Source organism: Bombina bombina, chromosome 12 (genome assembly GCF_027579735.1).
Source record: "Bombina bombina isolate aBomBom1 chromosome 12, aBomBom1.pri, whole genome shotgun sequence".
Taxonomy (NCBI): Eukaryota; Metazoa; Chordata; class Amphibia; order Anura; family Bombinatoridae; genus Bombina; species Bombina bombina.
Window position 1 is genome coordinate 152395894 of NC_069510.1, and position 15000 is coordinate 152410893.

The following is a 15000-nucleotide window of genomic DNA, read 5'->3' on the forward strand; positions in this document are numbered from 1 at the left end:
AATCTAGTTTCTTGCTATTTTTTAAATTGCTCACATAATGTCTGCCAGATCAAACCACTTAATAGGCATTTTGTTGCAAGAAAGATCCCCTTTCAGATTTTTGTATATAAAGACACAAAGTCTGTCTGTGTCACCTACAGATTTCAGTGCGTTTTATTCTGTGGATTTAGATGTCAGAAGGGGGATTTATCGCTGTCTTTTTATTGACACGTTCCATGCAGAGGTTGAACCTGTTACTTTGGCTCTCCGTGTTCCTGCACTAGACCTGCCGTGTCGGGAGCTGGGGAAACATTTTAAATCCTGTCTCATTTATTTTTATATTCTTTTGATCTGTGCATGACAGGTGTGAATTCACAACCTGAAAGTGATTTGCGGACTAACACCAAACTGGATTCAATGGTCCCACAGCATCTTGTATTAATGCTGTGTGTGACTCTTAGTTTGGGTTTCTATTATTTATTTTTTCATAATTATTTTATTTTCTGATGTTCATGATTGAAATGGCTTAAAGTATTTTAAAAGGATACACAAGTAGTTTTGCTTTTTGAATGTGTTTGTGTATATATATTTATATGTATTTTTTATAATATTTTATATAGTGCTCTTTCATTATTCGATATATTCAGACGAGGAACTTATTAGTAGGACATAAAGTGAACCCCTCTTTTTTTTATTAAAGTTTGTTGCTGTCTGTGCTGGACCTGATTATTGGGATGGAGAATACGCCCTTTTCTATTACCTATAATTACTTTTCACCTTTTTTCCCGTTCAGGTTATGTGCTGCTCTCATCTCTCTTTCTTATACCTCATGTCCTTTTTGAGTCATCTTTGGTCTTCTATAATTTTATAGCCCAGGGTGTTGGACCTTGTCATGTATAAGCTAATTATTGTTGTATTAACCAGTATGTTCTGGGCTTGGGTACCATGTCTGTTTAGTAGATGGCGCACCTCCCAACCTTCCCACATCCTGAGTGATTGTCATTGACTGAGGGGTTTGGCCTGCTTCCCACCACAGCCTTGTTGGGTCATGGTTATAATTTACTGTCTGGGCGTTGCCCACAATCCTGCAAAACCACACCCATGCCTATAGACATGCCCAGAACTCTCCTATGACCTTGCCCCTCCAATATGGTCACATCCACATAATGCTGCTGGGCACCTTTCTACAAGCTGTTTAAAGGGACAGTCAACACCCGAAAGAACTTTATCCCATACCTTCAATCCGCCAAAGACAATGTGCCTGCACCGCATCCCATTTTCAACACCTCTAGCGTTATACGAGTAATCTGCCAAAGCACATACATTTTTCTAAAAGAGATATGGCAGACAAATTCTCCCCACCGTAACGTAGTAGGTTTCAGTTTAATTGAATCAGCCAATCAGAATCAAATCCTCGTCTGGATTCTTAACACTTAACTTAAAATGCGCATGCGTCAGCGGTTCATACATGAACGAGCTTGGCATTTAGTAAAGAAGGGGAGGAAGGAGGAGGGGGAGGAGCTTGGCTGCCATATCTCTATTAGAAAAATGTATGTGATTTGGACGATTACTAGTATAACGTTAGAGGTGTTGAAAATGAGATGCGTTGCAGGCGCATTGTCTTTGGCTGATCGAACGTATGGGATAAAGTTCTTTCGGGTGTTGACTGTCCCTTTAACATCTCTCATCCCAGAATGCCTTGGGGTAATGTTGAAAAGTATGAGATTTTACTACTCCTAGGTACACTGTTTCATACTTAAAACGACATTAAAGTCAAAATTAAACTTTCATGGTTTAGCTAGAGCATGTCATTTTTATAAAAACAAAACAACTTCCATTATCAGATGTTGCAATCTTTAAATATGCAAACTTCCTAAGCCACCGGTTCCTACTGAGCGTGTGCAAGAAATCACAGGGTATACGTATGTGAGTCTGATTGGCTGAAGGCTGTAACGTTATACAGGGAACAGGGAAATTAAAATCTGCTCATCTGACATGCAAAGTGTTATTGCATTGCCTTTTAATTATGCATTTGTATTGAGTTTGCAATTCTACTATATTTAACTTTCCTCTAATTAAATCTCAATACAAAATCAATAAGGAATATATTTTTCTACACACAATTATACAATTTATGGGGAATTAAGTTTTGACTTTTTAATGAGTTGAGCCTTTTTTTTATTTTATTTTAATGATTAGAAGTTTTTGGGGCTGAATTAAGCATGTTTCTTCTAAAATGAGCAATTACCTATAGCATTCATACCTCAGATAATTTGGTCCAAAAAAAATGAAATGCTTTCGAGTTTTCATCTGATATAGACACATTAAAAATATTTTGCTTTTTATGCCGTGCCCTGGAGAGTCTAAAAACAGCAATTTTTATGAATTGAGTTTTCTTCAAGATACTGCAGATTGCTAAACCATTTGAGCATCTTGAGGAGTTTAATATCCCTTTTATTTCTTAGCAAAATCCTTTATGTTTGTACTGGAAACTTCAGTGTGAGAATGGGAATAAATGAGCATAACTTTAGCCCTGTTTAACAAGCTTTGTTGTTTTGCTTTATTCTTAACAACAACACCTGCCGTCATCGGGGGGACCCTTGTGGGAAACCTACACCCCATTAACATTAAAAAGCATTTCCTTATTTTTCAATCCTTTGCGCCACAACATTTTGTGAAAAGAATTGTTTGTAAACAGTTATTTTCCTGACGGAGCAACCGTTTTTGGCCTTTTTTGTCTTTCTTATAGCCCACCTGCTTAAGTGTTCTGCTTAACCAGTAATATTATTTTACACAGCTCTTTACCACCACGTCTGTTTTATGATTTTCATGAAAATGGACCAAGAGATCAAAGGATTATAAAAGCCTATAGTACTAGATGGGCGCTAATTGTGTACGATAAAGTACGCGGGCTACTTTGTATTGGGTTCCGTTCTACTTCAGCTGTGAAAATCATTGGAAGCCACCAGTTTTGTTTTTTTGGAAAGTTCAGTTAAAAAAAGCAAATTCTGAACAAACAGTTCTCTGATTTACTTTAACCTTCTGAAAATATGAAGAACCTTTTTTTCTTTTTTTTAATACAGTTTTTAATAATTATCATGTTAAAACTGCTGTGTGTTTAAGGGGAAAATATACTGAAAACATAAACCAGAAGATAATTAATGAGCAGACAAAAAGACTTCAAATGGGGTTTCTTTCTGAAGATTGCCTGGAATTAGGTTTCTTTTGCTGTATAATGCAGAATGCTCATTAACCATGCATCTTAATGACATGCTCATGCAACCTCTAGCTCTATTCATTGCCTTTAAGGGAAGCCTAGATGTTTCTCTTTAAACTTTTTTTTTCATTCTTGGTCTCCAAAATATGAAAGTAATGATATTCTGATTAACAACCCTAAGGATGAATGAGGACCACTTGATGTTTCTCTATGTGACTATAGATAGAAGAGCCGCTATCACTGCTGTGCTTTGTAGCTTAGGGTCAAACGTGTATTCATGTGTTGACCTTTATGGACATGCAGCAGATGCACTCACTGTATAAAGTGTGTCAGTCCAAACATAGGGCATTTGGTGGCATTTCTGAGGTTCATAAGGTGAGTGATCAGGGAAGACCCTTAGCTCGTTCTCTTGTTTTCCTGATACTTATTAATAAGAAGATGTGGAGTGTTTGTATAAGTAGGACATTGCTTGCTTGACTTAGCTACTAATACCTGATAATGCCAAGTGTAAACATTTGTAAAATAAATTAACATATTTTTTACCGCAGTTATTTGTTAATACCCCAACTCCAGCCATCATGTGTCTTATTGGCATGAGCCAATCAGAGCTTTAGTCTACAGGCAATAAGATTAGTCGTAATAAAGTTAGAATAAAATGTATTGTTTTGTAGTTGTTATCTGTTAAATCCATTTAGGAACATATATGTAACATGGGTCTTAAATGGATTTAACAGATAACAACTACAAAACAATACATTTTATTCTAACCTTATTGCCTGTAGACTAAATTGAGGCTTTTCTAATTTTCAGAACTTGAAATGCACCTGCTCACTTCTTAAGGCCTTGTGAAGTGAGCAGGTGCATTTCAAGTTCTGAAAATTAGAAAATCCTCAATCCAGATGACAGTAAAGCAAAGTGTTGCACAGATGCTGCTGATTGGCTGTTTTTTTTACCCTGGCAATGACAGCAATAAGAGTAGCTGAAGGATAACCGCTCACCCAGCACTTACTCTGGTGAGAGAAAGAAAAATTTATGTAAAATATCATCTTTTTTTTATTTAACATAAAAATGTTTTTGTGTTATTTTGTAGTCAACGTTTTACAGATATGCTGCATCACATTCGTGTGATCTTAGCATTTGGGTAAATGGTCCCTTTAAGTCAGGTGCTAAGTGGAGAGGAAATTTTAGATGAGCGTGTGCAGCTAAACAGATCTCAAGCAATGAGGAAACAGAGAAGGGCTAGATTTAAAGGGGTATCCTGATACAATAATCACATTCTCTAATTCATTAGCACATATATATTTGCATTATTTACCCTACTTTGACATGTATTTAATAAAATATCTACTGCCCGCACTATTATTCAAACCTGTGAAATACAACACTGTACTGAATAACTCTTCTGTTTTCTACACTGTTTATAATGATATCATACATAGAAGTTTACAGTTTGTTCCTAAATATGGGTTAACAGGTGGGGGTAGATCAGTAGATATATAGATGGATAGAAAAATACTGATAGATGCTGGTTGATACTGATAGATACACATAAATAGATAGATAGATACAGCTAGATACAGATAAATAGATACAGATAGATATAGATAGATATATGTAGCTAGATAGATACAGACAGACAGATAAATATATACTGATGGATAGATGGATAGATAGATATGGATAGATACAGATAAAGAGATACATATAGATATGGATATATACAGATAGATAGATTGATACAGATAGATACGGATAGATACAGATAGATAGATACATATAAATAGATACAGATAGATATAGATAGATAAATATAGATAGATAAAGATAGATACAGATAGATAGATACAGACGGATAAATATATACGGATGGATAGAAAAATACTGATAGATGCTGGTTGATACTGATAGATACAGATAAATAGATAGATACAGATAAATAGATACAGATAGATACATACATATAGATAGATACAGATAAATAGATGCAGATATATAGATACAGATAGATAGATATAGATAGATACAGATAGATAAAGATAGATATAGATAGCTACAGACAGACAGACAGATTAATATATACGGATGGATAGATAGATATGGATAGATAGATATGGATAGATAGATACAGATAAAGAGATACATATAGATACGGATATATACGGATAGATAGATTGATATAGATAGATACGGATGGATAGCTAGATATAGATAGATAGATAGATAGATAGATACAGATAGAGAGATACATATAGATACGGATATATATGGATGGATAGATTGATACAGATAGATACGGATGGATATATAGATACGGATGGATAGATACGGATGGATAGATACGGATAGATAGATACGGATAGATACAGCTAAATAAATACAGATGATAGATACGGATGGATAGATAGATACGGATAGATACAGATAAATAAATACAGATAGGGATAGATAGATAGGGATAGATAGATAGGGATAGATAGAAACGGATATATAGATACGGATAGATACAGATAAATAGATACGGATAGATAGATACGGATAGATAGATACGGATAGATAGATACGGATAGATAGATACGGATGGATAGATACGGATAGATATGGATAGATAGATTCGGATAGATAGATACAGATAAATAAATACAGATAGATAGATACGGATGGATAGATAGATACGGATAGATAGATACGGATAGATACAGATAAATAAATACAGATAGATAGATAGGGATAGATAGATACGGATAGATAGATACGGATAGATAGATACGGATAGATAGATACGGATAGATAGATACGGATAGAGATAGATACGGATAGAGATAGATACGGATAGAGATAGATACGGATAGAGATAGATACGGATAGAGATAGATACGGATAGAGATAGATACGGATAGAGATAGATACGGATAGAGATAGATAGATACGGATAGAGATAGATAGATACGGATAGAGATAGATAGATACGGATAGAGATAGATAGATACGGATAGAGATAGATAGATACGGATAGATACGGATAGAGATGGATAGAGATAGATAGATACGGATAGAGATAGATAGATACGGATAGAGATAGATAGATACGGATAGAGATAGATAGATACGGATAGAGATAGATAGATACGGATAGAGATAGATAGATACGGATAGAGATAGATAGATACGGATAGAGATAGATAGATACGGATAGAGATAGATAGATACGGATAGAGATAGATAGATACGGATAGAGATAGATAGATACGGATAGAGATAGATAGATACGGATAGAGATAGATAGATACGGATAGAGATAGATAGATACGGATAGAGATAGATAGATACGGATAGAGATAGATAGATACGGATAGAGATAGATAGATACGGATAGAGATAGATAGATACGGATAGGTATAGATAGATACGGATAGGTATAGATAGATACGGATAGGTATAGATAGATACGGATAGGTATAGATAGATACAAATAGAGGAGGAGAGATAGAGACAGATTGATCAATAGATACGGATAGATAGATACAAATAGAGAGAGAGATATAGATAGATAGATAGACTGGTAGATACAGAGCCATATATAGATAGATAAATAGATACAGAGATAGATAGATAGATAGATAGAGAGACTGGTAGATACAGACATATATATATATATATATATAGATAGATAGATAGATAGATAGACTGGTAAATACAGAGTCATATATAGATAGAGAAATAGATAGATACAGATAGATAGATAGAGAAATAGACTGGTAGATACAGAGACATATATAGATAGATAGAGAAAGAGACTGGTAGATACAGACATATATAGATAGATAGAGAGATAGATAGACTGGTAAATACAGAGACATATATAGATAGAGAAATAGATAGATACAGATAGATAGATAGATAGAGAAATAGACTGGTAGATACAGAGACATATATAGATAGATAGAGAAAGAGACTGGTAGATACAGAGATAGAGAAATAGACTGGTAGATACAGAGATAGATAGAGATAGAGAAATAGACTGGTAGATACAGAGATTGATAGATAGATAGAGATAGAGAAATAGACTGGTAGATACAGAGATAGATAGATAGATAGATAGATAGATAGATAGATACAGATAGAGAGATACAGATAGAGAGATAGAGAGACTGGTAGATACAGAGACATATATAGATAGATAAATAGATAGAGAGATAGATAGACTGGTAGATACAGAGACATCTATAGATAGATAAATAGATAGATACAGATAGATAGACTGGTAGATACAGACATATAGATAGATAGATTAGATAGATACAGGTAGAGAGACTGGTAGATACAGACATATATAGATAGATAAATAGATAGATACAGATAGAGAGATAGACTGGTAGATACAGACATATATAGATAGATAAATAGATAGATACAGATAGAGAGATAGATAGACTGGTAGATACAGAGACATAGATAAATAGATAAATAGATAGAGAGATAGATAGACTGGTAGATACAGAGACATCTATAGATAGATAAATAGATAGATACAGATAGATAGAGAGACTGGTAGATACAGACATATATATATATATATATATATATATATATATATATATATATATATATATATATAGATAGATAGAGATAGAGAGACTGGTAGAAATAGATAGATACAGATAGATAGAGAGACTGGTAGATACAGACATATAGATAGATAGATAGATAGATAGAGATAGAGAGACTGGTAGATACAGAGACATCTATAGATAGATAAATAGATAGATACAGATAGATAGAGAGACTGGTAGATACAGACATATATAGATAGATAGATTGATAGATAGAGATAGAGAGACTGGTAGATACAGAGACATCTATAGATAGATAAATAGATAGATACAGATAGATAGAGAGACTGGTAGATACAGACATATATAGATAGATAGAGATAGAGAGACTGGTAGATACAGAGACATCTATAGATAGATAAATAGATAGATACAGATAGATAGAGAGACTGGTAGATACAGACATATATAGATAGATAAATAGATAGATACATGTAGAGAGACTGGTAGATACAGACATATAGATGCATATTCAGTGATATTTTTAGATCTGGTGTTCTTGGAGCAGATCTCTTCTGTGCACACTCTCCGATGAACTTACTATTCTAATGTTAGACTATAATGATGTTAGTTACCAGATGTCCTCACTTGATATAAAGAAGTTGCAACACAATTGCTGTGGGGTTCCTGTATAGCTGACACAAATGTTCGGTAATGTTGCAGTACCCTCTGCCTGCTGTTCTCCCCCCTTATTTCAGTTTGCCAACCAACCAGACATCCCCCAAAAACACATATTTTAGTTCCACTTTTTTCCAGGGACCACAAACTCTGTCACACCTTCACAGTTCTACTTTGTCCCTGGGGCTACAAAACCTAGTGCAAAGGGCCGCATGTAGTCTGGGCGCCAGTTGGCCAACCCTGATATAGATCATCACTAATATAGGCACACTATTCATTCTGCTAATAATTATGGCCAGTATTATTTTACAACAAAGGTGAGCCGCCCACCCGAACTGACATTATAGAAATGGATATACAGTGAATGGTTACTGAGGTTTCACAACTCAGAGAGTGACATATTTCTATCAGGGACACGTTGCACCTTAGCGATAGTGTTTTAGTAACGAGGCATTCCAGAGATTCATGTTCCCAGCCTCCCTTTCTTGCCTTCCCTGCTTATTTGTCTCCTTTTTTTCAGCATTCTGCTGCCCTGTTGTCCGCAGCTCATTCACCATAATAGAAAAGGCATCTGCTTTATATAATGATAAAGCCAGTCATCTAGTTTACCACTGGTAAGAGCCATTAATGTTGTAGGTTATTGATTTTTAATTAATACTGCCTAGGCTTTTTCTACTCTTGCCGACCCAGTAACAGCTTGTGGCATTTTTTTTTTTATTTCCTATTTTGTGCCTTTGTACTCTGCACAATGTTATTTATTCACAATGAAAAAGGCACCTCAGACAGGTTAAATGTGCTAAAAACCCATGTAACATTGTGCTGCTGGGTAACCTTGATCCATTGCCAAACTATTTAAACAATTTAGTGTTTTGCTTTCTTAGCTCCAATCTGCTTTTCCAATCACTCTCTAATTAATCCAGTTAATTCTTTGTAGACACACTGTATTCATTACTTCCTGCTCTGAGAGCCACCATAGTCCTCTTGTAGAGAGCCGGCAGATGTGTATCAAGTGTTGGACTGTCTCAAACCTCTCCCGTCATGACACATGTCCTGATAGTCCTGTAAATCAGCTACATGTATTGTTTTGTGCAGGTGCATTCACTTGTATGATGCTGATAATCGCTAATTTACCGGGCTTGAATCTGAAAACCCCCCAAACACTTGCCATTTTAAGCTCCTAAAGAACTACCCCCCCTTTATTTTCAAGCATGAACAGGTTTACTGATAAATACATTAGAGCTTTAGGTTTCTACACAATTGAGCCAACTAATCAATAGATTCAGAAAAAAAGGTATATTCCTGTAGATTTGCCAATATTTTCTGAACAGTAAAATGTCTTCTCGTGAATAGTCCTTCCTCCCTCTTATTTTTTTACTTGTAGAATTTATGCTTATTGTATGTTACTTACTGAGCTGGTCATTTAGGTGCTACAAGTTAGAGGATGATAAGCAGATTTTCTAAGAGAAATTCTTCAAGGTTGAAAAGTCTGTAGTTTAACTTAAAGGGACATAATACTCATATGCTAAATCACTTGAAACTGATGCAGTATAACTGTAAAAAGCTGACAGGAAAATATCACCTGAGCATCTCTATGTAAAAAAGGAAGATATTTTACCTCACAATCTCCTCAGCTCAGCAGAGTAAGTTCTGTGTAAAAAGTTATACTCAGCTGCTGCCCAGCTGCAGGTAAAAATAAATAAATGAAGAAATAAACAGCAGCCAATCAGCATCAACAGTGCTGAGGTTATGAATTCTTTTACTGTGATCTCATGAGATTTGACTTAACTCTCATGAGATTTCATTGTAAAATTCCTTACACTGAATAGGGAAATAACATGAGTGTGCACGAGACTCACTCCCTTAGCTGTCCCAGGACAGACAATCTGATTTGTTGCTTAGAAGTCCTTTACAATGGGAGGTGGCTACTGAGAAACTTTCGAGGTAAAATATCTTTCTTTTTTACATAGAGATGTTCAGGTGATATTTTCTAGTCAGCTTTTTACAGTTATACTGCATCACTTTCAAGTGTTTAAACATTTGAGTATTATGACCCTTTAACAGTGCTCAAGAAAGACCAGGGTGATCACGGAATGCATCTTTGACTATATGTTTATTACTTTTGTAGTTTGAGTTAAAGGGATAGTAAGCTTTCATGATTCAGATAGAGCATGTAATTTTAAACAACTTTACAATTTACTTCTTTTTTTTTTTATTATTATAATTTTTATTTAGTATAACAATATATATATAAAACATGTTAGATATGTTCAATAAGTTTCTATACATCACGACAAAAAAGGAAAACAATACAAAAATAGCAGAAGAAAAAAACAAAGAAAGTGTACTAGCATCATTTACATGCTGACTCCATATATGCATAATGTTTTAACCCTCCTATACGATCCCTTTAAGCAGAACCACCAAACAACAAACAAAAAACACACAAACAAACAAGAAAAAAAATAAAAAATATATATATATTTATTATAGAACCTTCTCCAAATCCGCCCGTGTCCCTCCTTCCCACTCGGCCAAACACCAGACCTAATTTAACTTAATGTTTATAATTTGTTCTAATCGCTGTGTGAAATCATTGCCCTGAGAGCAAACAAAAAACTTCCAGATATTACAGAACCTTTCCCCTGAGTTCCCTCCTATTTTAATGTCATAAGCCGCTTTCATTACTGCATCTAATAGTAATTTCCTTACTTCCGTTATTGACGGAACTTTAACCATAATCCAATATCTAAAAATAAGTGTTCTAATAATTGTTACTGCAACCACCAGAAAATTAATATCTCTATCCCATGAAGAATGGGGTCTAAGAAAAAAAATAGATTCCTTAGTCAACTAAATTTTCCTTTTGAAAATAGTGAAGAAAAGAAATTCTACTTTCTTCCAAAATTGATTTAACTTCGGACATTTCCATATTAAATGAATTAAATCTGCATCGGCCAAGTGGCATTTAGAACAACAATTAAGCACGTTTTTATTCAATTTTGCCACTCTACGTGGAATAAAATAATCCCTATGTAATAATCTGAATTGAATTTCTCTATGGTAAGATGAAGAAAATAGTTTTTGGGTGGTGATTAAACTTTTCAGTAGTGTTTTTTCCAGGTTAGGAGAATCAACCATTGGTGTCCAATGAGATACAAGTTCTGTTAATGCTGAGTTTTCGTCTAAAGACAACAATAGTTTGTATATGAAAGATAGCAGACCCTTTCTAACTTTAGCAACATCAATTAAATGATGTTTTTTCCATAATTGAGGAGCCAGCCTAGTCAGTTTAAAGATATAACCTTTAACTTGTAGAAAATAAAACATATGTTTCTTTTGTGCTTCAGGGAATTTTTCCTGAAACCAATCAAATGTACACACCTTATTTGTGTTGTAATTGTAAAAATCGTTCACTACTAGTGGTCTCTCTGTTGACCATTTCTTAAATATATAAGATTTACCTAGGGGGAAATGAGGATTACCACTTATCGGCATCCACTTTGAGATAATTTGACTCACACCAATACTGGTAGATAGATTTCTCCATACTTTTATTATGTCTCTGTACAAGGGGTGTGACAGAAAGCTCGTACCTAGCTCTCTATTTGTAGCACATAGTATATAATTTAAAGATAACGGCAAGCAAGCTTGATTTTCTATGGATTCTTCAGAGTATAAGAAAGACCTTGTTAGCCAATCGAGAGGGAAGCGTAGAATTGCCGCCTGGTTGTATCGTTCTAAGTTAGGGAGCGCCAGTCCCCCTTTATTATAGGGTTGGTATAACTTAGTTAATTTCAACCTTGGTTTTCTCCCACTCCATAAGAACAACCTTAATGATTGGTTGAAAAGATTTAAATCATTTCTATTTATCAAAAAAAGGAAGCATCCTTAACGTATATAGAATCTTAGGGATGATAAACATCTTAAAGAGGGAAATCTTTCCCAACAACGATACCGGAAGTGAGGCCCACGATTTTAATTTATTTCTGCTATCCCCTAGTATTGTACCAAAATTGTCTTTATACCAGTCTGTTGTATTAGCTGAAATTTTTAAGCCCAGATACTCCAAGGTTTTAGTTTCTATAAATTGAAAGGTTTGTACTTCCCCAGGGTTCTCTTTAAGCCACAAAATTTTTGACTTTGAGAAGTTTGTTCTGTAACCCGAAACTTCACCATACTGTTTTTGTTGCTTAGAAGTCCTTTACAATGGGAGGTGGCTACTGAGAAACTTTCGAGGTAAAATATCTTTCTTTTTTACATAGAGATGTTCAGGTGATATTTTCTAGTCAGCTTTTTACAGTTATACTGCATCACTTTCAAGTGTTTAAACATTTGGGTATTATGACCCTTTAACAGTGCTCAAGAAAGACCAGGGTGATCACGGAATGCATCTTTGACTATATGTTTATTACTTTTGTAGTTTGAGTTAAAGGGATAGTAAGCTTTCATGATTCAGATAGAGCATGTAATTTTAAACAACTTTACAATTTACTTCTATTATCTAAATTGCTTAATTCTTTTGGTATCCTTTATTGAAATGCATACCTAGGTACGCTCAGGAGCAGCAATGCACTAATGCGCTGGCGATCGGTGGCTACACATGAATGCCTCTTGTCATGTAGGGTTAAGAATTTACTTGCATCATTCCACTTCTGGTTCACTGACCACAGATGCGGCCTGGAGCCATTGGCTGTGGTGTGTACAACATGTATGTCTTTTATCATTGGCTTAGCCAATGTGTTCAGCTAGCTCCCAGTAGTACATTGCTGCTCCTTCAACAAAGGATACCAAGAGAATGAAGCAAATTTGAACATATAAATAAATTGGAAAGCTATTTCAAATTGTAAGCTCTATCTGAAACATGAAAAATGGGGTTGCCTGGTCCCTAAGAAGGGAGTTGGTTTAAAAAAATACTCTAACAAAGTCGATCATTTTATTTTTACCCTAGGTTTCCCTTTAAATAGTGGTACAAAGTGTAGGTTTTGATGACATGCATTATGCATTTTATAGTTTCCCCCATCACCCTTAGGGAGACCTGCCTAGGGTCATATTAATTTGCGCACAAAGAGAGAAGCGCTCTACCAGGAACGAACAACAGCTCATCAGCTAGTTCTATGGCGATTTACCACCCAGGAGCAGCCTCTTTTAGACCTTTTCTTTTGTGAAAAGGTCTAAAAGGTCTCCCTAAGGATGATGGGGGAAACCAGACGTGGACTCCTTGCCCAGTGTGCTTTGAGGAATATGTCTGAATCTCACTGACGAGGCCGAAATGATTGTCTGGGCTTGTCCTGTTCCTTGTTCAGAGGAGAATTGCCTGGTATTTTGGGCCTGCACTGACCTTACTTGGCGGGATCAGACTGATATACTTCAGGAAAGTTTTCCTCAGTAAAAAGCAGAACTGGGCTAAAAGAGGCTGCTCCTGGGTGGTAAATCGCCATAAAACTAGCTATTGAGCTGTTGTTCGTTCCTGGTAGAGGCTCTTTGTATGTATGTGTATATATATGTCTACACACACCTGAGGAAGGGACTTAGCTTAGAAACCTATAGCGTTATAGGGTCTGTCCAGACTTTACATAGACTGGTGTGTTATCAGTATTCTTTTTAACTTGTTTGCTGGACTGTTCAGTGTGTCACATGCTTGTATATTTGGACTGCAGGAACACATTTCTTTGAAACTTGATAATTGTAACACTCAGTCACTGGAATCGCAGACAATTTGAAGTAAAATGATTAAGCATTGTTTTGAGTTATTATATCTTGGAAAAAAAGTTACTGAAAGTGATTAGCTAAACCTACAGCAAAAAATGCTGCACTAATCTTTTTGACATTTAGTATGCATGTTATGTTCTATTGGTAGATTAGTGGTTTTACTTGGTGAAAAAGAGCAGTGGTTTACAACATACAACATACTCAGCAGCATTTGATGGCAAGGGATTGTGGGACTTCTAGCACCAGATATTGGTGTCTATGGTGCTGGAGCCTAGAAGACGGTGGCAAAGGCTCAATAAAACTTGTTTGTGCTGAAAAAAAGTGCCACAACGTCACAACTCAAACATTGAGAAATTCAGAGATTTAAAATTGCATATTTAACTCTGTTATTATCGATAGAGCTACATCTGTCATTCAATCAAACAAGTTCTACTCTCAAGGAATCAAACACCACTAAAAATACTTTCAAAACCTTACAGAACAAATAAATGACAAGAAAAACTCCCTCTATAAAACACTCCACTCTAACATAAGCACAAAAGTGAATAATTTCAAGAGAAATAAAAGAAAAACAAGACAACTTCATCAGCCGTGAATTAGCGAGGCTTGACCGCGGAACAAGATACTTCACAAGTCTTTATGAATTCTGCATACTTGTCTAGGTTTAGGTGAAACATCTTGACAACACTCCTATAACACTCAGAATGCCCACGGTCAGCTCCTTGTCTGCTTCTGGGAGGTTTCTGAGATGGTTTGCGTTCTATTTAGCAACTGAATATTCCATTCTCCTCCTATTCAGCCAGACCACACTAATAAAACAGACACGTGAATATTTGACAATGACAAAAGTTTACAAGACCCCTTTTG

At 35.3% G+C, this 15000-nt stretch overlaps 1 protein-coding gene across 1 annotated transcript in view; it reads left to right on the forward strand.

Annotated features, from left to right (window-relative positions):
* The window catches only part of DENND1A (DENN domain containing 1A), a 1966771-nt gene that overhangs the window by 110922 nt on the left and 1840849 nt on the right, over positions 1-15000 (forward strand).